The following is a 26,203-nucleotide window of genomic DNA, read 5'->3' as shown; positions in this document are numbered from 1 at the left end:
GACTATAACAGCCAAGAGTACTGATGAGCCTATATAAAACCTTAAGATCTTGATTAGTGTACTGTGTTCAGTATTGAGAAGGGTATTGAGGTTTTAGAGAGGTACAGCACAGATTCAGCAGGATGCTGCCTGGTATAACATGGTTTTATGAAAGGGAAATTGCATTTGACAAATCTATTAGAGTTTTTTGAGGATGTAACTAGCAGGGTAGGTAAAGGGAAACCAGTGGATGTAGTATATTTGGATTTTCAAAAGGCATTCAATAAAGGTGCCACACAAGAAATTGTTATACAAGATAAGGGCTCATGGGATTGGGAGTAATATATTAGCATGGATAGAGGATTGGTTAACGGACAGAAAACAGAGAGTAGGAATAAACGGGTCATTTTCAGGTTGGCAGGCTGCAACTAGTGGGGTGGCGCAAGGATCAGTGCTTGGGTCTCAGCTATTTACAATCTATATTAATGACTTAGATGAAGGGACCGAGTGTAAGGTTTGCTGATGATAAAAAGCTAGGTGGGAAAGTAAGCTGTGAGGAGGACATAAAGAGTCTGCAGAGGGATATAGACAGGTTAAGTGAGTGGGCAGAAGGTGGCAGATGGAGTATAATGTGAGGAAATGTGAAGTCATTCACTTTGGTAGGAAGAACAGAAAAAAAAGAATATTTTTTTAAATGGTGAGAAACTATTACATGTTGGTGTTCAGAGAGATTTCGGTATCCTTGTCCACGAAACACAGAAAGTTAACATCCATGTACAGTGTAAGAGGTATAGAACACAGAGGGCAGAACAAACTTATTTTTACAGAGTTGTGAGGCTGTAGAATTCATTTCCAACATTAGTGACTGAGACAGAAACTATGCCAACATTCAAGATTAGATTGGATAATTGGATGAAGGAAAAGAGGTTGAAGGGATATGGGAACAGGGTGGGTAAACGTGATTAGAACGATTTGCTCACGTGTGGACATCAAAGGAATGGTTGGGCCGAATGTCCTGTTTCTATGCTGTAACTTCTATGTATTTCTATAAATCAGAGCTATTCCGGGTAGTAATACAAAGACTACAAGGTACATAGATCATTGAAGTGTCATGAACAGGTGCAGAAAATAATCAATAAGGCTAATGGAATGCTGGCCTTTATATCTAGAGGACTGGAGTACAAGGGGGCAGAAGTTATGCTGCAGTTATACAAAACTCTGGTTAGACCGCACCTGGAGTACTGTGAGCAGTTCTGGGCACCGCACCTTCGGAAGGACATATTGGCCTTGGAGGGAGTGCAGCGTAGGTTTACTAATTATACCTGGACTTCAAGGGTTAAGTTACGAGGAGAGATTACACAAATTGGGGTTGTATTCTCAGGAGTTTAGAAGGTTAAGGGGTGATCTGATCGAAGTTTATAAGATATTAAGGAGAACGGATAGGGTGGATAGAGAGAAACTATTTCCGCTGGTTGGGGATTCTAGGAGTAGGGGGCGCAGTCTAAAAATTAGAGCCAAACCTTTCAGGAGTGAGATTAGAAAACATTTCTGCACACAAAAGGTGGTAGAAGTTTGGAACTCTCTTCCGCAAACAGCAATAGATACTAGCTCAATTGCTAAATTTAAATCTGAGATAGATAGCTTTTTGGCAACCAAAGGTATTAAGGGATATGGGCCAAAGGCAGGCATATGGAGCTAGATCACAGATCAGCCATGATCTTATCAAATGGCGGAGCAGGCACGAGGGGCTGAATGGCCTACTCCTGTTCCTATGTTCCTATGACGGCTGATGACTTTACTACATTATTAAAATTTGCATGACTTTGAATCTATAAGTTCAGAAACACTAAGAAGGCCAAGATAAAGGTACAGCCATTTGTTTTAATTACCTGAGAAGCACCTAATTCCCTAGTTGAAAGGCATTTGTTATCAACAGAATTCAAGTCAGTAATGGTGGTATTCATCATAGAATAGTAAAATCTCAAGCCTGGCACTCTACCAAATATTTCCAATAGAATGTGATATAAGCTGCTGAGACAGTTCAGTAGAGACAATATGAGCAGCAGATAATGACAATTTCAGCCAGATTGTAAAACAAAAAGCCTAACTGCTTAAACTTGAATTAATGCAGGCAAAGAATTACTTCACGGTATCTGATTTTCTACCGGATATGTACTGATGCACATCATGAATTCAAACTCAGGAAATCAACCCCTCCCTGCTGAACTCCAATCTGTTTATGGTTTGCCTCTACAAGAACCAATGCTTGTATTTCTTTTAGGGCCCAAATATAGCACTACATATTTATATCCCTATATACAAATAACAAAAGCACATTCAACTTTTTTAAAAAGTCAACTGCCTAATACAGTATCTCAAAAATTAGAGAACTAGCTTGAGCACTTCAAACAGTTACTTACAAGGGACCTTCCTTTTAGAAACTGGGATTTTAGCCATTAAGAACAAAACTTAGGCTCTCCCTGTGGTTCAGCTGTTTAAGGTAGTGAGTAGTTGAGCCATACAGAAGTGTGCTACAATTGATCCCTGGGTTTGATTTTGCGGGGTGGGCGGCATACAAAGAGAGTCAGGGTTACAACTTGATCACTATCCAGCAACCTCTGATGGAAGTGCATGACTGGTACTAACAAGATCAGGATTGCCAGTGATGCCCTCCCACAGTTGGGTGGCCTGCCACTGCACATTGTTCAGAGCAAAAGGATAGAGCCTTGTCACTGCATCATGCAGGACACAATTGTATAACATTCAAGTGCTCTAATAAAGCTCTGTGGACCTTGCGTACACCATCACAGACAGAAGGTAAGCCTTTACTACTTGCCTTACAGCAGTCAACAAAATGGATGACAAAGCAAACCAAACCTGCCCTAGGTGTTGAATCTTTGCTTCAAATGTTGAGAAAACTCTTTGGGCCCGATACCATCTCTTGGTCACTCATGGATTCAAAATGTTAAATGGCTTAGAGATGGGCCCAACATGGAATAAGAAAAGAGAGAAGGGTCTGCATCCTCTTTGTTCTCCTCAAACGGATGAAAAGTTTACTGATTTAAAAATGAAGGTGTGTTCAGTCATCTTCATCAGTACCAAAATCAGCATCTTATAATACCTGAATCATAAGTGCAGACACCAACTGTGCATTCTATTTTTTTTAATGTAAAAAAACAAATTTGCACTGACAGCATTGTATATTGAACTTTAAGTTGTATATTTGCACTTTAAGATTGGTGTCCCCAAAGATTCATAGAATTCTTCAATACAGAGCTCTCAGGTTCAATTACTGTTGTACGTTAATTAGCTCTCAGCCAAGACAGCATTTGGGGTGCTACAATGGCCTCAAAGTCCCTGGGCTAGGAAAGGGCACAGTATGATCCAATCGTGATAGCGATCCAGCAAATCCCGTGCGGATGTCGAGTGAGAAGGTATGATCTATTTCACGATTGATTAGCCTGTTGACACTCACTGTCTAGGCTCGCACATGGAAGAATAGTAGTTTTAAGTGCAGTACTGAAGTTAGTATCTTCCACTACTGAGCGTGCAGTCTCAAATTTGGGCTATGGTTCCAGGAGTGCAACTAGCCTTCTGGTAATTTAGCCAAGTAGCACTTTTCATTGAGTTTGACGAGTATCAACAAATTAGTTTTGTCTAAGGATCACAGCTGAGTCCAATCTGGTCACTGGACCGCAATCACCAGGGAGAACCAGTTGATTTCCTCCCTATTCCATGGGCATTATAGCCATTTGTAGCACCCCTGCTGCTGTCCTGGTTGAGGACAGCTTATTAGATTGAGAACCAAATCAAAAATCGTTTTAGCCTGCATAACTCACAAACACATTAGGCAGTACACTAAAGGGGGAAAAAAAACTGAATTTATTTGATGCTTTACTCATCCTCAGGATGTCCCAAAGAGCTTCACAGCGAATTAATTACTTTTGAAGTCTCGTCACCATTATTTTTGTAGGCAACATGACAGCCAATTTTCACACAGCAAGGTCCCACCAACAATAGACAAGTTAAATTACCAGTTAAATCGGTTTTGATGTTGAAGAGTATAGGATAGATGTTGGCCTGAACACTGGGAGAACACCCCTCTAAGAACATAAGAAATAGGAGCAGCAGTAGGCAATCTGGCCCCTCGAGCCTGCTTCAGCAAGATCATGGCTGATCATCTACCTCAACCCATTTTCCTGCGCCATCCCCATATCCCTTGATGCCTTCAATATCTAGAAATCTATCGATCTCTGTTTTGAATGTACTCAATGACTGAGCCTTCACAGCCCTCAGAGGGTGGCGAATCTTTGGAATTCTCTACCCCAGAGTGAAGAAATTTCTCATCTCAATCCTAAATGGCCTTATTCTGAGACTGTGATCCCTGGTTCTAGACTCCCCAGCCAGGAGAAACATTCTCCTTGCATCTACCCTATCGAGCCCTGTAAAAATTTTGTATATTTCAATGAGATAAGTTGTCTCTGTTCTTCATGAGGTGCCATGGGATCTTTCATATCCACCTGAGGAGCTTTCGTTTAACATCTTATCTGAAAGACAAGATCTCCAACAATAAAGCACTCCCTCAGCATTGCAGTGAAGTGTCAGCCTGCATCAACTCCTGGAGAAGGGCTTTAACCACCTTCTGACTCAGATGACCGTGCTACTAATGGGCCACTGGGAATTGATTTCCAAAACTTTCAAACTAAAAAAAAATCACATTGCAACTTGGTTTGAATTATTCTCTAATTACATTTTTAATTATGCTAAACCAGGTGTGCATCAAGATCCTGAACAGCACAACCTTATCAAATGAGTGTTATTCTATGGTGCAATGATCCCCACATTTGCTACATTGAAATTTCACTGCAGCCAGAATATAAACTATAGACTCTTGTCACCACTTTGCATTAAAAAAGCAAAATGTAATTTCCATAAAGCACAGCATGACTGTAACTTGCATCTTTTTACATTATCATAATCACATTCAAGTAATAGACAATGCAATTAAAGAACATAAGAAATAGGAGGAGTAGGTCATACGGCCCCTTGAGCCTGCTCCACCATTTAATCAGATCATGGCTGGTCTTTGACCTCAACTCCACTTTCCTGCCCGATCCCCATATTCCTTGATTCCCCTAGAGTCCAAAAATCAATTTATCTCAGCCTTGAATATATTCAACGACTCAGCATCCACAGATCTCTGGGGTAGAGAATTCTAAAGATTCACAACCCTGAGTGAAGAAATTCTTAAATGGCCAATCTCATATCCTGCTACAATGCCCCCTAGACTTTCCAGCCAGGGGAAACAACCTATCAGCATCTACCCTGTCAAGCCCCCTCAGAATCTTATATGTTTCAATGAGATCACCTCTCATTCTTCTAAACTCCAGAGAGTATACGCCCATTCTACTCAACCTTTCCTCATAGGATAACCCTCTCATCCAGGAATTAATCTAGTGAACCTTCGTTGCACCACCTCTGAGGCAAGTATATCCTTCTTTAGATAAGGAGACCAAAACTGTACGCAGTACTCCAGGGTGAGGTCTCACCAAAGCCCTGTACAATTGTAGCAAGACTTCCTTACTCTTGTACTCCAACCCCCTTGCAATAAAGGCCAACATGCCATTTGCTTTCCTAATTGCTTGCAGTACCTGCAAGCAAACATTTTGTGTTTCTTGTACGAGGACACCCAAATCCCTCTGAACACCAACATTTAATAGTTTCTCACCATTTAAAAAATATTCTGTTTTTCTATTCTTCCTACCCAAGTGAACCACATCACATTTCCCAACATTATACTGCATCTGCCACCTTCTTGCCCACTCACTTAACCTATTGTTGGCCAGGGGCTGCAAAAAAAACTAGAGTTTATTCCGAATTGCTAACACTCAGGCAAAAGTAACTTTTGAACTGAAGTAACCTGGAGTTCAGTCACTGGTCTGGGCTGGCCGGAACCAGTTTGAATTAGCTACGCTTCTAAGAGACAAAGGGGATGTGATGAGACACCAGTCCTTATTTAGAAAAGGAGTAATGAGGTAATGCTACCTAACCCCTTGGAACAGAGCCAATTAGGGGATGACACCGACCACTCGAGCAAATCTAAGCCAACAGGAGAAAGACAACACAGCTCGAAGAGATAAAACTTGGGATAAGAATGAAGAATTGCAGGCTTGATGCCAGTGCGAAACTCCGGAGACTAACCATCGCGGAAGTGGAAGACCCTACGTCAGGGACGTGGAGACGACGTCAAGAGAGAGAGAATGGAACGCCTGGCCAGCGTCAGCTCTCCTTTCCGGGTAATATAATATCCTTTCTATTCTGTGACCAGAGTGGCAGAGAAATCTAGTGGGTGTGCGTTTAAATCCTAGTTTGGGTATAAAACTGTATAACCTGCTGTAAACTGCATGCCTACATCTAACCAGACATATAAGCTACATGTACATAATCTAACAACGTTAACAAAGCAAATTGAGAATTAAGAGAGAATTGACTCCTCTTCTCTTTGTACTAAGCCAATAACCGTAACCGGTGACCTCCGGTCAACACTATCTATATCCCTTTGCACTCTGTATCCTCCTCACAGCTTACTTTCCCACCTAGCTTTGTATCATCAGCAAAATTGGATACATTACACTCGGTCCCTTCATCTAAGTCATTAATATAGATTGTAAATAGCCGAGGTCCAATCACAGATCCTTGCAACACCCCACTAGTTACAGCGTGCCAACCTGAAAATGACCCGTTTATCCCTACTCTCTGATTTCTGTCAGTTAACCAATCCTCTATCCACGCTAATGTTACCCCAACCCCATGAGCCCTTACTTTGTGTAACAACCTTTTATGTAGCACCTTATCGAATGCCTTTTGAAAATCCAAATATACTACATCTACTGGTTCCCTTTATCTACCCTGCTAGTTACATCCTCAAAAAACTCCAGCAGATGTGTCAAACATGATTTCCCTTTCATAAAACCATGTTGACTCTCCCCAATCATATTATGATGTTCTAAGTGCTCTGTTACCACTTTCTTAATAATGGCTTCCAGCATTTTCCCGATGACTGATGTACGGCTAACCAGCAAGTAGTTCCCTGTTTTCTCTCTCCCTCCTTTCTTGAATAGCGGGGTTACATTTGCTACCTTCCAATCTGCTGGGACCATTCTAGAATCTAGGGAATTTTTGGAAGATCATAACCAATGCATCCATTATTTCGCAGCCACCTCTTGTAGAACTCTAGGATATAGGCCATCAGGTCCAGGGGATTTATCGGCTTTTAGTCCCATTAGTTTCTCAATGTAATCAGTAGAGAAAAAGTACTTAAGTTCCTCACTCTCATTAGCCCCTTGGTTCCCTACTATTTCTGGTATGCTTTGTGTCTTCTACTGTGAAGACAGATGCAAAATATTTGTTTAACGCATCTGCCAGTTCCTGATTCCCCATTACAATTTCTCTTGTCTCAGCATCTAAGGGACCAACGTTTACTTTTGCTACTCTCTTCCTTTTTACATACTTGTAGAAGTTCTTACAATCACATTTTTATATTTCTTGCTAGTTTACTTTCATGTTCTATTTTCTCCCTTATCAATTTTTTGGTCGCCCTTTGCTGGTTTCTAAAACTCTCCCAATTCTCAGGCTTACTACTCTTCTTGGCAATATTATAGGCCTCTTCTTTTAATCTAATACTATCCTTAACTTCTTTAGTTAGCCACGGATGGATCACTTTTCCCATGGAGTTTTTATTCCTCAATGGAATATGTATCTGTTGAGAATATTGAAATATTTCTTTAAATTATTTCTGTGCCATTATTTATCATACCCTTTAATCTAATTTCCCAATCTACCTTAGCCAACTCGCCCCTCATACCTACGTAATTGGCTTTAAGTTTAGGACTCTAGTTTCTGACTTAAGTACGTCACTCTCAAACTCAAATGTGAAATTCTACCATATTATGATCACTCTTCTCCAGAGGATCCTTTACTGAGAGATTACTAATTAACCCTGTGTCATTACACAACACACGATTTAAAATAGCCTGTTCCCTGGTTGGTTCCATGACATATTGTTCTAGGAAACTGTCTCGAATGCACTCCATGAACTCGTCCTCCAAACTACCTCTGCCAATTTGATTTGCCCAGTCTATATGAAGATTATAGAATCATAGAAGTTTACAACATGGAAACAGGCCCTTCGGCCCAACATGTCCATGTCGCCCAGTTTATACCACTAAGCTAGTCCCAATTGCCTGCACTTGGCCCATATCCCTCGATACCCATTTTACCCATGTAACTGTCCAAATGCTTTTTAAAAGACAAAATTGTACCCGCCTCTACTACTGCCTCTGGCAGCTCATTCCAGACACTCACCACCCTTTGAGTGAAAAAATTGCCCCTCTGGACCCTTTTGTATCTCTCTCCTCTCACCTTAAATCTATGCCCCCTCGTTATAGACTCCTCTACCTTTGGGAAAAGATTTTGACTATCTACCTTATCTATGCCCCTCATTATTTTATAGACCTCTATAAGATCACCCCTAAACCTCCTACTCTCCAGGGAAAAAAGTCTCAGTCTATCCAACCTCTCCCTATAAGTCAAACCATCAAGTCCCGGTAGCATCCTAGTAAATCTTTTCTGCACTCTTTCTAGTTTAATAATGATGTGGAGATGCCGGTGATGGACTGGGGTTGACAATTGTAAACAATTTTACAACACCAAGTTATAGTCCAGCAATTTTATTTTAAATTCACAAGCTTTCGGAGGCTTCCTCCTTCGTCAGGTGAACGATGTGAAAATGCGAAAATCATTTTTCGCATTTTCACATCGAAAGCTTGTGAATTTAAAATAAAATTGCTGGACTATAACTTGGTGTTGTAAAATTGTTTACAATAGTTTAATAATATCCTTTCTATAATAGGGTGACCAGAACTGTACACAGTATTCCAAGTGTGGCCTTACTAATGTCTTGTACAACTTCAACAAGACATCCCAACTCCTGTATTCAATGTTCTGACCAATGAAACCAAGCATGCTGAATTAAGTCCCCCACGATTACTGCATTACCTTTGTTACAAGTTCCAATTATTTCATGATTAATACTCTGTCCAACAGTATAGCTACTATTAGGGGGCCTACCACTAGAGTTTTCTGCCCCTTGTTATTTCTAATTTCCACCCATATAGATTCTACTTCCTGATCTTCTGAGCCAAGATCCTTTCTCACAACTGTCCTTATGTCATGCTTGATCATAAGGGCTACACCCCTTATTATGCCTGTCTTTTCTAAACGTCATGTACCCTGAAACATTTAGTTCCAACCTTGGTCACTTTGCAACCATGTCTCTGTAATGACTATTAGATCAAACCCATTTATCTCTGCGCAACTAATTCATCTGTTTTGTTACGAATGCTCCATTCATTCAGATAAAGAGCCTTTAGTTTTGATTTTTTACCATTTTTTCATGCTTTGATCTTATTTGCTGATGCACTGTTATTGGCAAACTCTCTGTCCCTTCCTGCCACACTCTGCTTATCTTTACCCAAATCACTAAACTGCTCTGCTGCCTTGACTTCTCATTAGATTTCTAAATTTCCCCTCACCTGACCCCTCCCCCCTACCATTTTTTAAATTTAAAGCCATATCTACAGCACTAGTTATTCAATTTGCCAGGACACTGGTCCCAGCCCAGTTTAAGTGAAGCCCGTCCCAATGGAATAGCTCCCTCTTTCCACAGTTCCGATGCCAGTGCCCCATGAATCAAAACCCCTGTCTCCCACACCACTCTGGGCCACGCATTTAACATCTGTTTTTCTTTGTACTCAGGATATGGTCAATGTTGGCAAGGCCACATTTATTGCCCATTTTTGGTTGCCTTGAGAATGTGGTGGTGGCCATTCTCTTGCACTGCTTTGGTGTTAGGTATGGAATTCTAGGATATTGAGCTAGCGATGATGAAGGAATGATGATAAACGTCCAAATCAGGATAGTGTGCAAGCTAGAGGGGAACTTGGAGATGATGGTGCTCCCTTGGCATTCCTGCTCTTGTTCTTCATGATAGTAGAAGTCGAAGGGGAAGGAGGTGCTGTGAAAGTAACCTTGATGACTTGCTGCAGCGCATCCTGTAGATCGTATACCACAGCCACAGTGGAGGGGGGTGGGGGTGGATACAGATTCCAGCAGCAGGGGCACTGATCACGTGAGCTGCTCTTTCCTGGATGATGTTGAGCTACTTGAATGCTGTTGCAGCTGCACCCATCCAGGTGAGTGCTGAGTATTCCATCACACTCCTGACTTGAGCCTTGTAGACGGGAGGCAGGCTTTGAAGGGTTAGGAAATGAGCCACTCGTCAGAGTATTCAGCCTCTCCCTGTTCTAGTAGCCATGGTGTTGATGTGGTTGCTTCAGTTCAGCTTCTGGTCCATGGTGGTCCCCAACATGTTGAAGATGAAATAACCATTGAAAGTCAAAGGGAGCTTTCTCTTGTTCAAAATGATCATTACCACTTAGATGGCACAAATATTACCTACCACTTGTCAGCTCAAGTGTGGGTGTTTACCCACCCAGGTCCTGTTGTAGGATGGCATGGGCTACTTCATTATTATTAAGTAGATGCCAGTGTCACAGCTGCATTGCAACAGTTTGCCTAGAGAGGCAGCTGGCTCTGATACACAGGTCTTCAGCAATACAGACGGGTTGTTGCTGAGCCCATAGCCATGGCTGTGTCCAGTACACTTAACCTCTTATCACGTGGAATGAAACGGATTGGCTGGACACCGATATCCATGATGGAGGAGACCTCTGGAGGAAACCAAATAAGATCATCCATTCGGTACTCCCAGATCCCAGGACCCCCTCTCAGCGCTCATAAACCTCGAGACCATATTCTCTATACTCCCTCATCCCAGGGTCATCCCCAATGCTCCCAAACTCTTGAAACCTCCTTCCCAAATATGGGACCCTACCCTAATGATTCCAGCACCTGCCCCAGCGTTCTGCGGCTCTGCAATCTCCATCCCTCGAAAAACTACTGGACTCTAAGAAACCATTCCAGTACTGAAGGTTGCAAGGCCCCTTCCCAGTACTCCTAGGACCACCCTCAATGATAATAAGTCAATGTCCCTGACATATCACCCGTGTTCTTTGCCAAAGGAGATCTGAGACATACTCTCCTCCCCACCCCACCAAGTCTCGCTGTTCGCTCACTATCCACTGTTCTGAAACAATTCTCTTTACTTAATAAACAGGATTGAAATTTAATGCCTTGGTTGTAAAATAATTGATGAATGAGTTGATGACAGCTGTACAGTCTCTGGATTTGGTGATGACTGCTTGAAGCTGCTTAGCTACCTGTCTTGTAAGAGCAGTATAAAATGGATGCAAGCAACAATAGTTAGTTAAAGTAGATACTCCAATTTACTTGAACCATTACTGTTACAAGTTTCAGGTCTGTCTTGGATACTTGCTCAGGTTCAGCAATGCTGGCCACTCCCAAAAGCAGTCTAACACTAAGGAGTGTATTCATACAGCCCAAAATCTACGATGGTAGCATAACCCAGGGGGATAACATCTGATCTGAACTAGATATGACTACTTTTGCACATGCCCCCGTGAATCCATCTCCAATCTTTCTGAAGACAGACTGAAACAACTGAGGAGATGAGAACAGATAGAAATCGTTAAGCTGCTTTATTTCACAGGCAGTAAGTGCACAGAGAGAGTGAACAGTCAAAGCAAATTCTCACTTCTCTTCAAGAAATGGGAAAAATAAACCAAACCTCTTCCTTTCATGACCTGACTTACTCAATTGTGGCGTACCTTGCTATCAGACTGCCTCTAAATACAAAAACTGACCTGCATTTTAGCTTCTAGCTCCAGACTTCAGGCCTATCTACACCTCGCAATGTCTTGTTTATCATGATTGACATGAGTCTGTTTGACTGGGAAGATAGAGACAAAGACTGTGACTGGTCAATGACTTGCCAATGGGCCTGTCAATAAAACCAGCTACCTCTCCTCCCCCCTTGGGATGTGGGTTTGAAGAAAATATTTTCTGCTGGTCTAAAAATGAACATGGGCTACCCTGGCTAATGGGCCTGGGATGAAACAATTGACCCTTATATTAGTTTGGAATAGACTGGAGAGCTATGACAGTGCACAAACTGGCCCGTCTGGCTTTGATACACATCTTCATTGTCTGCAGCCTGTGGCTTTTTATTAAAAAAACGTGAAAATTCACTTTGTTTTACAATACAACACAAACATAACTCAAACCCAAAATCCTTTTTGTGAAGAAAAAAAATCAAAAGTCCTGAAACATGATAAAACTTTGATTTGCTTTTTTTATTACTAAAAAGAATATTGCAATTATTGTTTCTATTTTAAAAAGCTCAAACCCATGAAATGGAAACTAGCAGTGGAATAACCAATACATCTACATAAATGCTAAAAAAAACAAAACAGGAGAAGTTTGGGTTTGTTACAGCCCAGGACAAATACTGCCAGGCTTTCAAAAGTACATGGACATGGGGAAGTAATATTTCTACATCATCTTAATTTTTATTTTTCTGCAAATCCATCATGACTATGCAAGAAAAAATTTCCAGAAACACTAACCATTCTTACAGGCCACTGTAATTAAACTACACGAGTGGATAGACACAACTTCCCAAATAGTGATAACTCAAAAAAAAGGCACAAATGGATTCAGAAAGCAGGTCTGCCTGAAACAAGCAGGATCTTCACTGAGCATCCTGCATACACAATATTTATGCACATGAATGGGCATCCAGGGTTGTGAATGAATCATCTTTGCATGTAAAAGGCATGGTTAGAAACTTCAGTATGAAAGTCATTTTCAAACTGCTTTTCTTTTTTTTCCAGCTGGCACCGATGTTCTCATGATCTTTTGTTATTTATTCTAGTGCTTTTTCTCACCTCCAACATTGCCACCAATAGGCTTCCCAATGAAAAAGAGGGATGCTTGGCAATTAAGGTTGTTCTGTGCCCACCTGTCCAAAGCCACATAACTTATTTTGGTAGAGGATCAGTGAATGCAGAGACTCCCATTCCCAAGGGAGGCTGTGGCAGTGGAACCAATAGCATAAATACAATGTGAAAGTCTAACCAGAATGGTGGATGATTCTTCAGATGCATCCCAATCACACTATGTCATGCTTTAAGTGACACTGCATTAAAAGAAAAGCATGCCAAGGTGATCAATAGCCAGCATAGACATTTAGCTGCAACCAAGATCCCACCAATCATACTTGGCAATGACCATGGAGAATTGTATGCACAGGGCCCAGGTCAGCAGAGAGTCAGATACAGAGCTGTGCCATCTGCTGCAAACACACATGCAGCTAACATAAGCATAGGAATGGCTCAACCAATGATAGCACCAGCTCGCGGAAGCCTCAAACCTACCTCCACCTCAGTCGAAGCATGCTGCAACGATGAGCAATGGGGATGGTGCAATAGTGTTAAACAGGGCCACCTTTCTCGCAACCACCTCATACAGCACCACTTCAGCAGTCATCAAACAAGGGAGCAGTCTGGCACCTGATCAATCATTAGCTGGTGTACTGGTACCCACACATTGCATTTCTTTTTCCTTTATTTCATCTCTTCACCCTCTTCCCCCTTTAGCCTAAGTAAAGGCTGCCAAAGGTCGAAATGCATTTTGAGCCTTTCCTAAGCTCACAAGGTTTTTGCTGCCACTTTCTTTAATTGATCATGACCTTTTAAATTTCACCAATATACAATTTTCTACTTCCACCACTTGTATGTTTACCACACACATCCAACTCGGCACTTGGAGCTATGCATAATTATAACATAAGCTGAACATTGGGTGCAAAGCACACATTTTATTTTAGTTAAGCTTTGCACCCATTTCTAAGCATTCAGGGGTAAACCGCACCCGTACCTGAAAATCTACCCCAAACTTCTCTAGAAGAATTAAGGATGCTATTGTACTACATGTTCCAGTTTGATACCCTGCTGAGAGTGACATATGGTTGGCAGACCTTAATTATATTGTATGCTCCGCATCACTCTTTTACAAGGAAAATGGAGTCTGCGCATGCATGCTTGCGCACATACAGGCTTGCGTTAAACCACTATTGAAATACTGCAAGCCACAGCTCAAATTACCAAAGGCAAAAAATATACAAAATTAAAAATGTCCCTCTTTGTTTTATTCATCAGCACTGCATGGCTTGGCTATCTTCCTTTTGCTGGGTAAATCAAAAATGAATGGCCATCTCTTGACAGTTTGACACAAAAGCTCCACTTTGACATCAGGGCCATTATTGTAGCATGACAGCGAGAAGTCAGAAGGTTGGTGGATTTGCGCAAGAAACCCGGAGACAAAGTGAGCGCATTTACATCTGCGATTGTATCTCGATTGCAGTCAATTATCTTAGCTTCCGGATTTCGCGACAAGCTGCGCAGTGGGCCTACTGCGCACCCAAAGGACACGATTTAAATCCCACTATTTAAAGGGCCAGTCTCAAAATGGATTTTGAAGTAGAAAGAAGAAATGGAGACAAGGAAAGCAAAGGCTGCCCCAAGATGTACTGCTGGCTGCAGTGAGAGCCAAGAGGGAGGTAATGTTTCCAATGAATGGCAGAAAGAAACCTAGTTCTGCAACCAAAAATGCTTGGCTGGAGGTGGCAGAACAGCACGATGCCCAGTTCTTGGGTTCAGTGCAGGAAGCGTGAATACAGTTGCTGATTCATCCACATTTTGTGTTGTTCAATACCTCCCCTCCACCACCGCCCCCGCCATCACTGTGTTGGCACACCGATGCCATGACAACTCCTCACACCCAATTTTTTTTTAAATTCGTTTATGGGATATGGGCCTCGCTGGCGAAGCCAGCATATATTGCCCATCACTAGTTGCCCTCGAGAAGGTGATGGTGAGCCTCATTCTTGAACCATTGCAGTCCGTACGGTTAAGGTTCTCCCACAGTGCTATTAGGAAGGGAGTTCCAGGATTTTGACCCAGCGACAATGAAGGAATGGCGATATATTTCCAAGTCAGGATGGTATGTGACTTGGAGGGGAACATGCAGGTGGTGTTGTTCCCATGTGCCTGCTGCCCTTGTCCTTCTAGGTGGTAGAGGTTGCGGGATTGGGAGGTGCTGTCGAAGAAGCCTTGGTGAGTTGCTGCAGTGCATCCTGTGGATGGTACACACTGCAGCCACAGTGCACCAGTGGTGAAGGGAGTGAATGTTTAGGGTGGTGGATGGGGTGCCAATCAAGAGGGCTGCTTTATCTTGGATGGTGTCGAGCTCCTCGAGTGTTGTTGGAGCTGCACTCATCCAAGCAAGTGGAGAGTATTCCATCACACTCCTGACTTGTGCCTTGTAGATGGTGGAAAGGCTTTGGGGAGTCAGGAGGTGAGTCACTCGCCGCAGAATACCCAGCCTCTGAACTGCTCCTGTAGCCGCAGTATTTACGTGGCTGGTCCAGTTAAGTTTCTGGTCAATGGTGACCCCCAGGATGTTGATGGTGGGGGATTCGGCGATGGTAATGCTGTTGAACGTTAAGGGGAGGTGGTTAGACTCTCTCTTGTTGGAGATAGTCATTGCCTGGCATTTGTCTGGCACGAATGTTACTTGCCACTTATCAGCCTCCAACAACCACTACCATCTTTGTGCTAAGTACGACTCCAGCCACTGGAGAGTTTTCCTCTGAGGGTGCAGTATCATAGGACATACAGCCATGCACCAGCACTGATACTCGCACTTCGGTGGCTCCTGTTAGACAGTTACTTGGGTTGTCACCTGGTGATTCACCACTCACAAGTGAGCATGTGCAGACACTGGTGATAGGGACAGCTGTGGAGAGTCCGCATCTGGGGGCACACTCCTCCCCAAACTCTGCTCAGCTGGACATAGATGCTGAACCCTGGGAGTCATTGTTGAGAAGGAGAATGATAGAAGTGCAGCAGCAACTTTGCGAGCTATTGGAAAAAGTGCCACACAAACTCTCCACAATAGCTAAGAGGATGGAGTAGTCCAACTCCATCGCTAGTGGATTGGTGGAGCAGGTAAGTGCAAGAACATCTGCGATGGGGAGAATGGTAGCCTCCGTTGAGCTTCAAACGAGTCCATGCAGGCCGTGACAACGGCCGTGCGGATTCTGGATGCCAACATGTCTGCTGCCTTAAACAGATAGACAGATACGTTAGCTGTGGCCTTACAACGCGGCACATCTGCTCACCAAGCTGTTGGCCAGCAGAGTGGTGGAAGTGATGTTGCGCTGGCCCGGGAGAGGGATGATGGCGAATGGGGAAGTGGGGACTCCGCTCAAAGTGCTCCCATGTCTCAACCATTACCCCCAGCTGCAATTCCTCACCTTTTATTGAGATATGTCAATTACTGGTTTAAAGGGCCAAATCAGCTTCGGCAGCAACTCGCCTCTGTTTCAATGGCGCGTTTCAGATGTCACGGGAAACACATTCAGGAGTAGTTAAATCCATTTCGGTTGCCGAATCCACAAAAACTTAATTTCTTAAAGTGTTTTAACTACCTGAATTGGTCCTTTAAATATCGGCCTGCTGGCTTTAAGTGGGGATGGGACTTCCGGGTTTCTGTTGCGCGTGTGCATCCAAAACGCGCCTGGGTTAAGCACTGAATTGGGAGTGTTGGAGCCGGGATGCAGTCCTGCTCCAAAAACCTGCTACTTTAACCTCCCACCCACCCGTTCTTGGGGGATAAAATTACCCCCAGGTAGCCAAAAACCACGAATTTTTGCGGGTATGTAGGGTTTTCAATAAAAAAACATTTTATCTTGCAGCAAATAAATCCAGTTAATAGTCCCAGGAGAATCGTGGATTATGCGTGTCGCTTTTGATCTTCAAAGTTGCAGACGGGCCCTCCCAACTGCACTGCTTCATTAGTCTCACTGGAACCATGCAGTTAAGAAGGCTGTGCAGCAGGGAGGCCAGTTACAGGATTTTGGTGCCTAATATTAGATTCAAGCCAGATCAAGTATAGCATTGGTCAGCTACAATCCTAACAATATAAGCAGGCTGATATTTTTAACAACACAATCATGTACTCTTCAGATAAATACAGTAAAATGTAACATCAGGCACCAAAGCAGTATTATTGGGAGGCCCACGTTGAACATTAGACTGTTGATCGGCTGTGCTAGCACTAACGAGCTACATAAGGTGATTGATGGTGGACAAAATGACGCACTGGAAGGGCAAAAGCACTATACTTGGCTAAAACATGTTTCAATTTGAACTTGGAAGTGAGACTCATTCAAAGCACAGCAGGCACCATATACTTTAAATCGATGACAATGTCGTTAAACTTTGTTTCATGTTGGGCTGTAGTCATACACCAGCTGGTGAAATGCAGAAGTACCGTGAGACTTAATTCTAGAGGTGATCTCACACTGCTTCCTAAGTAGATTTGGGCAACTTCACATTTGAATTAAACCACACAATCTACATTGACAGTGCTGAAACTGCTTCACCTTGAAGCAAGCTGTGTAGTACAACCGGCCAATAAAAGATGTTATTGAAACTATTGCGGAAATGTTTGGCTTGCCCAAGATGATTAACAGTATAAGAAAGGAAAAAATTAAAGAATTCTAACATTTAGTTACAAGATGATCAGCTTATTCCTGTATAACACGTGTCATTGACGTAAGAACATAAGAAATAGGAAGAGTAGGCCACATGGCCCCTCGAGCCTGCTCCGCCATTCAATAAGATCATGGCTGATCTTCTACCTCAACTCCACATTCCCACCCTATCCCCATATCGCTTGATTCCTTTAGTGTCCAAAAATCTATCGATCTCAGTCTTGAATATATTCAACGCCTGAGCATCCACAGCCCTCTGAGGTAGAGAATTCCAAAGATTCACAACCCTCTGAGTGAAATTTTTTTTCCTCATCTTGGTCCTAAATAGCCGACCCATTATCTTGAGACTGTGACCCCTAGTTCCAGACTCTCCAGCCAAGGGAAGCAGCTTCTCAGCATCTATCCTGTCAAGCCCTCTAAGAATCTTATACATTTCAATGAAATCACTTCTTATTCTTCTAAACTTTTAACAACTCAACACACCCACACAGAAACAAGTCGGAAACAACTATAGTGGGGTCTCTGAAAGGAATTTAATCCTCCCTCTCATTCTATCCTTGACTTTGTTGTTCAGCATCAGTAACTTCTAAGTGACCTGTTAACCATGTTTTTTTTTATTTCTCTGTTCTCTCTCCACAAATATTATTTAGAGACATCAGCAGAGGGGCACAAGGTGTGTTTTTCTTCCCAGCTGCAAGCTACCACATGGAACATGCAGCTCTCAAAAAACAAAATTTATATTATAGTATTAATAGATAATGGAAAATTACATACAAGATACTGTCAAAGACTACACAGCTATAGCTTTGGTCTGGCTTTCCAAAGTCGTTCCATGCATACTTTATACCAATATATCTATGTATTGTTGACCTGGTTAGGAGATTGATTAGGCGCTCGAAGAGAGATCAAGGATAATGGGTATGTACGTGAATTGGAATGAAATGACTAATGGTATCCCACAAGGATCTGTGCTGGGGCCTCAACTATTCACTATATTCATTAGTGACTTGGATAACACAAGAGAGCGCCATATATCCAAGTTTGCCAATGACACAAAGAGTAAGTAGTTTAGGCGGGAGCATAAAATTATAGAGTCATTGATGGATTAAGTGAGTGGACAAAACTGTGGCAGATGGATTTCAACTCAGCTAAGTGTGAAGTCATCCATTTTGGATCAAAAATGGATAGATCCAAGTATCTTTTCAATGGTGAAAAGCTAGCAACAGTGGAGGTCAATAGAGATTTAGGGGTCCATGTACACAGATCACTAAAATGTAGCCAGCTAGAAAAAATAACCAAAAAGGCTAATGGAATGTTAGCCTTTATGACTAGAGGGCTAGAATATAAAGGGGATGAAGTTTAGCTATACAAAGCCCTGATTAGACCATATCTGGAGTAATGTGTACAGTTCTGGGCACCGCATCTTAGAAAGAATATATTGGCCCTGGAAGGAGTGCAGCGCAGATTCACCAGAATGTTACCAGGGCTCCAAGGGTTAGATTATGAGAGATTACATAAACTAGGCTTGTATTCCCTAGAATATAGAAAGTTAAGTGATGATTTGATTGAGGTTTTTAGGATTCTGAAAGGAATTGATAGGGTAGACGGAGAGAAACTGGTTCAACTGCTTCAATGAGTGTCGAAGAACATTCCAGGAGCAGCACCAGGCGTGCCTAAAAATGAGGTGCCAACCTGGTGAAGCTACAACACAGGACTACATGCATGCAACAGACAGAGCTAAGTTATCCCATAACCAACGGATCAGATCAAAGATCTGCAGTCCTGCCACATCCAGTCATGAATGGTGGTGGACAATTAACAACTAACAGGAGGAGGCGGCTCCGTGAACATTCCCATCCTCAATGATGCAGAGCCCAGCACATGGGTGCAAAAGACAAGGCTGAAGCATTTGCAACCACCTTCAGCCAGAAGCACCAAGTGGATGATCCATCTCGGCCTCCTCCTGAGATCTCCACCATCGCAGAAGCCAATCTTCAGCCAATTTGATTCAATCCACGTGATATCAAGAAACGGCTGAGTGCACCGGATACAGCAAAGGCTATGGGCCCCAACATCATCCTGGCTATAGTGCTAAAGACTCATGCTCTAGAACTAGTCATGCCTCTAGCCAAGCTGTTCCAGTAGAGTTACAACACTGGCATCTATCTGACGAAGTGGAAAATTGCCTGGGTATGTCCTGTCCACAAAAAGCAAGACAAATCCAATCCAGCCAATTACTGCCCCATCAGTCTACTCTCAATCATCAGCAAAGTAATGGAAGGTGTCATCGACAATGCTATCAAGCGGCACTTACTCACCAATAACCTGCTCACCAATGGTCAGTTTGGGTACCGCCAGGACCACTCAGCTCCAGGGCTCATTACAGCCTTGGTCCAAACAGGGACAAAGGAACTGAATTCCAGAGGTGAGGTGAGAGTGACTGCCCTTAACATCAAGGCAGCATTTGACCGAGTGTGGCATCAAGGAGCCCTAGTAAAATTGAAGTCAATGGGAATCGGGGAAAACTCTCCAGTGGCTGGAGTCATATCTAGCACAAAGGAAGATGGTAATGGTTGTTGGAGGCCAATAATCTTAGCCCCAGGACATTGTTGCAGGAGTTCCTCAGGGCAGTGTCCTAGGCCCAACCATCTTCAGCTGCTTCATCAATGACCTTCCCTCCATCATAAGGTCAGAAGTGGGGATGTTCGCTGATGATTGCACAGTGTTCAGTTCCATTTGCAAATCCTCAGATAATGAAGCAGTCCGTGCCTGCATGCAGCAAGACCTGGACAACATCCAGGCTTAGGCTGATAAGTGACAAGTAACATTCGCGCCAGACAAGTGCCAGGCAATGACCATCTCCAACAAGAGAGAGTGTCTAACCATCTCCCCTTAACATTCAACGGCATTACCATCACCAAATCGCCCACCATCAACATTCTGGGGGTCACCATTGACCGGAAACTTAACTGGACCAGCCACATAAATGCTGTGGCTACAAAAGCAGGTCAGAGGCTGGGTATTCTGCGGCGAGTGACTCACCTCCTGACTCCCCAAAGCCTTTCCACCATCTACAAGGCACAAGTCAGGAGTGTGATGGAATACTCTCCACTTGCTTGGATGAGTGCAGCTCCAACACTCAAGAAGCTCGACACCATCCCGGACAAAGCAGCCCGCGTGACTGGCACCCCATCCACCACCTTAAACATTCACTCCCACGACCGTGGCTGCAGTGTGTACCATCTACAAGATGCACTGCAGCAACTCGCCAAGGCTTCTTCGACAGCACCTCCCAAACCAGTGACCTCTACCACCTAGAAGGACAAGGGCAGCAGGCGCATGGCAACACCATCACCTGCAAGTTCCCCTCCAAGTCACACACCATCCTGACTTGGAAACATATCGCCATTGCTTCACCATTGCTGGATCAAAATCCTGGAACTCCCAACCTAACAGCACCATGAGAGTACCTCCTCCACACAAGCTGCAGCGGTTTAAGACCACCTTTTCAAGGGCAATTAGGGATGGGCAATAAATGCTGTCCATGCCAGCAATGCCCACATCCCATGAATGAATAAAAAAACTCTTTCTGCTGGTGGGGAATGTAGGCCAAGGGGATAGAACCTTAAAATCAATACCATTCAGGAGAGAAGTTAGGAAACCTTTCTTCACGCAAAGGGTGGCAGAAGTGTGGAACTCACTCTCACAAAAAGCAGTAGATGCCAGCTCAATTAATAATTTTAACTCTGAGATCGATAGATTTTTGCTAGCGAAGGGTATTAAGGGAAGTGGAGCCAAGGCTTGTGGATGGAGTTAGGATACAGATCAGCCATGAGCTCAGTGCATTGCAGAACAGGCGTGTGTGCGTGCACACACAAACACAGGACTTTACGGTGAACATCAGCATGTCGTAGGAAATACAAATATGCCAAAATAATTGCTAAATATACTGACTACCTTTCAGTCTCTTTTCTTGCAAAAGCACATGCATCTTTGCTTCCCTACTTACCAACTTTCACCCAATTATTCAAGTTCTCCAGGCTGACCATATCTAAAAGCATAGGAAACCTACTTCCAACCCCCTCCTGCCACCAATGCCACCTTCAAGCTCAAGATAAAAAAGCTGCTCAGTGCCAGTCTGCACTCTCCTCCAGAGTGGGGAGGCACTTGGCCTCTGCTCTGTACATTGATACAGTTAAGATCGTAAAGCAGCAAACCACATCTCACCACTTTGTGACACCTTGCAGTGGGGCTCCAACATGCTGCACTGTCAAAAAGTCTGCACAGAAACTTCCTCTAAATGAAAGCCAAATGCAATGAACACCCATTGCTTCTAAAGCACATGAAGTGGTCCATCAGAGTCAAAATCATGTTATTTTTGATCCATTGCTAAAACCACTGCTTTCTGTCTAGTGACCAGTGAGAACTTCAAGATGTATACTAAATTTAATGTTAAGGTCTATATAGCTCCACCTTTCTCTGAGGCTCATGGCACAGCCACTAATGAATTTTGAAATCTAAAGTTAATGACAGGACATTGAAGTGTAGTATTTCTCTGCTATTTTTTAAGAAATTGTTCATGTAAAATGTTCAGATTTCATAGAAGCCAATCAGATAAAAGGTTGGGAGTTAAGTAGTTCCAAAATTCAGTCCTGAACTTCCTAAAGTAGAAGCAAAATCTCAACGCAATCGGGCAGAGTCAAGATGGCTTTGTGAAAGGGGATGATGTGGATTTCCAGAAGGCTTTTGGATGACTTGGATGAAGGGACCGAATGTATGGTTGCTAAATTTGCAAAGGTAGGCAGGAAAGTAAGCTGTGAAGAGGACATAAGGAGTCTGCAAAGGGATATAGATAGGTTAAGTGAGGAGGCAAAAAATTGGCAGATGGAATATAATGTAGGAAAATGTGAACTTGTCCAATTTGGCAGGGGGAATAGAAAAGCAGTATATTACTTAAATGGAGAGAGATTGCAGAACACTGGAGGTACAGAGGGATCTGGGTGTCGATGTACATGAATCACAAAAGTTAGTATGCAGGTACAGCAAGTGATTAGGAAGGCAAATGGAATGTTGGCCTTTATATTCCATTCCCCTGGCAATAAAAGTAGAGATGTTTTGCTACAGTTGTACAGGGCATTGGTGAGACCACATCTGGAATACTGTGTGCCGTTTTGGTCTCCTTATTTAAGAAAGGACATAATTGCTTTAGAGGCAGTTCAGAGAAGGTTCACTCGACTGATTCCTGGGATGAGGGGGGTTATCTTATGTGGAAAGGTTGGACAAGTTGGGCCTGTATACAATGGAGTTTAGAAGAATGAGAGGTGATCTTATTAAAACATGTAAGATCCTGAGGGAACATGAAGGGGTAGATGCTGAGAGGATGTTTCCCCTTGTGGGAGAGACTAGAACTAGGGGCCACAGTTTAAAAATAAGGGGTCTCCCATTTAAGACAGATGAGGAGAATTTTTTTCTCAGAGTCGTGAGTCTGTGGAACTCCCTTCCCCAGAGCAGTGGAGGCAGGGTCATTGAATATTTTTAAGGCTGAGTTAGATAGATTCCTGATTAACAAGGGAGTCAAAGGTTATAGTAGGTAGATGGGAAAGTAGGGTTGAAGTCACAATCAAATCAACCATGATCTTATCAAATGGCAGAGCAGGCTCGAGGTGCTGGATGGCCTACTCCTGCTCTTAATTTGTATGTTCGTAAATTGACACAGCTTTGATGTTGTAATATCCACTATGGTCACACCCCATTTATACTGCATTTATGTGTCGCTGCAAAGTGGCTTTGGGTGTGCATCATCACAAAACTGCCAATACAACTCAGCGGACTACTGAGTGTACCAACATCCTGGGCTTTGAGACTCCCTCCAAATGTGCTACTCGCATTGGTTTGCAGTATAAATCCATCCATAAAGGCCTGGTTGACCGCACACAAGGCCAGAGGAAGAATACAATCTGAATAATACAAAGTCATTGTGTAGGCGTGGCACCAGCAATGCAAAATTACACACAGGACTTCTGTAATAAACTGTTACTTCCCAATTTACTACTTCAAGCAATATCAGAATATGCAGGTTTGTTTTTATAAAAATAAAATACAGTGGACTCGGCACATCAACCTACCCAGTTAAGTAAAAACAGCCAGGATTCCTGCTCCAGATCACTATCTTGTGACTGCTAATGAAAAGTTCATGAGATGAATAATCTGCAAACACACATCATCTAGCTGCACGTCAACAACAACCAATGGACAAGGTATTGGAGGGAATCTATGGAATCATACTCCAGCATGAGTCAGTGACTTCAGAAGAAGATGGAAGAAAACAAAGGAAAAGTATTTCACATGGCTGCAAGCAAATTTGAAAATATATTTACATTATAAACTTCCTTCAACCAAAATCAGTTGGTGGTTTATTAAAATTACTTCCAGAAGTACATTTTACTTGTGTGCACATTTTAAGCCTTTTTTTAATTCGTTCACGGGATGTGGGCGTCGCTGGCAAAGCCAGCATTTATTGCCCATCCCTAATTGCCCTCGAGAAGGTGGTGGTGAGCCGCCTTCTTGAACCGCTGCAGTCCATGTGGTGAAGGTTCTCCCACAGTGCTGTTAGGAAGGGAGTTCCAGGGTTTTGACCCAGCGACAATGAAGGAACGGCGATATATTTCCAAGTCGGGATGGTGTGTGACTTGGAGGGGAACGTGCAGGTGGTGTTGTTCCCATGTGCCTGCTGCCCTTGTCCTTCTAGGTGGTAGAGGTCGCGGGTTTGGGAGGTGCTGTCGAAGAAGCCTTGGCGAGTTGCTGCAGTGCATCCTGTGGATGGTACACACTGCAGCCACTGTGCGCCGGTGGTGAAGGGAGTGAATGTTTAGGGTGGTGGATGGGGTGCCAATCAAGCGGGCTGCTTTATCTTGGATGGTGTCGAGCTTCTTGAGTGTTGTTGGAGCTGCACTCATCCAAGCAAGTGGCTTGTGCCTTGTAGATGGTGGAAAGGCTTTGGGGAGTCAGGAGGGGAGTCACTTGCCGCAGAATACCCAGCCTCTGACCTGCTCTCGTAGCCACAGTACTTATATGGCTGGTCCAGTTAAGTTTCTGGTCAATGGTAACCCCCAGGATGTTGATGGTGGGGGATTCGGCGATGGTAATGCCGTTGAATGTCAAGGGGAGGTGGTTAGACTCTCTCTTGTTGGAGATGGTCATTGCCTGGCACTTATCTGGCGTGAATGTTACTTGCCAATTATGAGCCCAAGCCTGGATGTTGTCCAGGTCTTGCTGCATGCGGGCTCGGACTGCTTCATTATTTGAGGGATTGCAAATGGAACTGAACACTGTGCAGTCATCAGCGAACATCCCCATTTCTGACCTTAAAATGGAGGGAAGGTCATTGATGAAGCAGCTGAAGATGGTTGGGCCTAGGACACTGCCCTGAGGAACTCCTGCAGCAATGTCCTGGGGCTGAGATGACTGGCCTCCAACAACCACTACCATCTTCCTTTGTGCTAGGTATGACTCCAGCCACTGGAGAGTTTTCCCCCTGATTCCCATTGACTTCAATTTTACTAGGGCTCCTTGGTGCCACACTCGGTCAAATGCTGCCTTGATGTCAAGGGCAGTCACTCTCACCTCACCTCTGGAATTCAGCTCTTTTGTCCATGTTTGGACCAAGGCTGTGATGAGGTCTGGAGCCGAGTGGTCCTGGCGGAACCCAAACTGAGCATCAGTGAGCTTCCTACCAGCTGGTTGAGATTTTTGAGTTGCTCAGGGGATGCATGCATTGAAACTGGACAACTATATGGTTTGATTATTATCGGTGCAGTCTTTTTGTTTTAAAAGAAGTCATTACTTGTAAGCAACTCAGGCATTTTATCTGGGGTAAAGAGAAAAACTGAAAATACTGGAAATCTGAAATAAAAAGTGCTGGAAATATACAGCAGGCCCATCAGCATCCAAAATAAGAAATGACACTGATGGGTCTGTGTATTTCCAGCACTTGGTTTGATTTTGGCTTTATATTGATTTCTGCAGTCCATTTCCTGTCATTCATCTATGAAAGTACTTGCTAGAGGCAGCATGAGGCTCACTTCTTTTATTGAAATTCATTGTGGCTTAGTTGGAGTTTTTTTTTAAATTTTCAAACATTAATTTTCTCCCCTACCCACCACCATATGAATCAATTTCAGAATGATGTACTCCTGGATGGTCAATATATGTGTAATAACTGCAGAGTTGAATCAACATCCACAAGGCTGCAAACCAATTCATGACTGAGGAACTGCCTAAGAGGCATCACTGACAATTTGCAGTGGACTGTCAAAAATGGTAACATATTGAATCACAGCTGCCAGTATTCCAGATGAAACAGTGCCAATATCAGCGATGCAACGGAGTTGTTACATTAACAGTACAAGTTGGGGATCAATGATTTACAGAAAATCAACTGTGAGTTCATAATTTACAAATGCTGCGAGTATTATCCTGCAGCAAAACAATTGGTTAATTTTTCTATTAACCTCTAGTCCCCAACAGTCTTTATACAACAGATATGCACAATAAAAAGACTTTAAGATTCTTTTAAAAATTAAGCTGTACTTTTCTGACACCCTTACTATTTAGCTGTGGAATGAT

The 26,203-nt window shown here is 43.2% G+C and overlaps 1 protein-coding gene across 2 annotated transcripts in view; it reads right to left on the bottom strand.

The window, feature by feature from the left end:
- Positions 1 to 26,203, bottom strand: part of cyfip1 (cytoplasmic FMR1 interacting protein 1) — a 163,968-nt gene that overhangs the window by 132,012 nt on the left and 5,753 nt on the right. The window lies entirely within an intron of this gene.

This window comes from Heptranchias perlo, chromosome 6 (genome assembly GCF_035084215.1).
Source record: "Heptranchias perlo isolate sHepPer1 chromosome 6, sHepPer1.hap1, whole genome shotgun sequence".
In the NCBI taxonomy this organism is placed as follows: Eukaryota; Metazoa; Chordata; class Chondrichthyes; order Hexanchiformes; family Hexanchidae; genus Heptranchias; species Heptranchias perlo.
The sequence above is the reverse complement of the archived record's forward strand: the minus strand, read 5'-3'. Positions and strand labels throughout refer to the sequence as shown.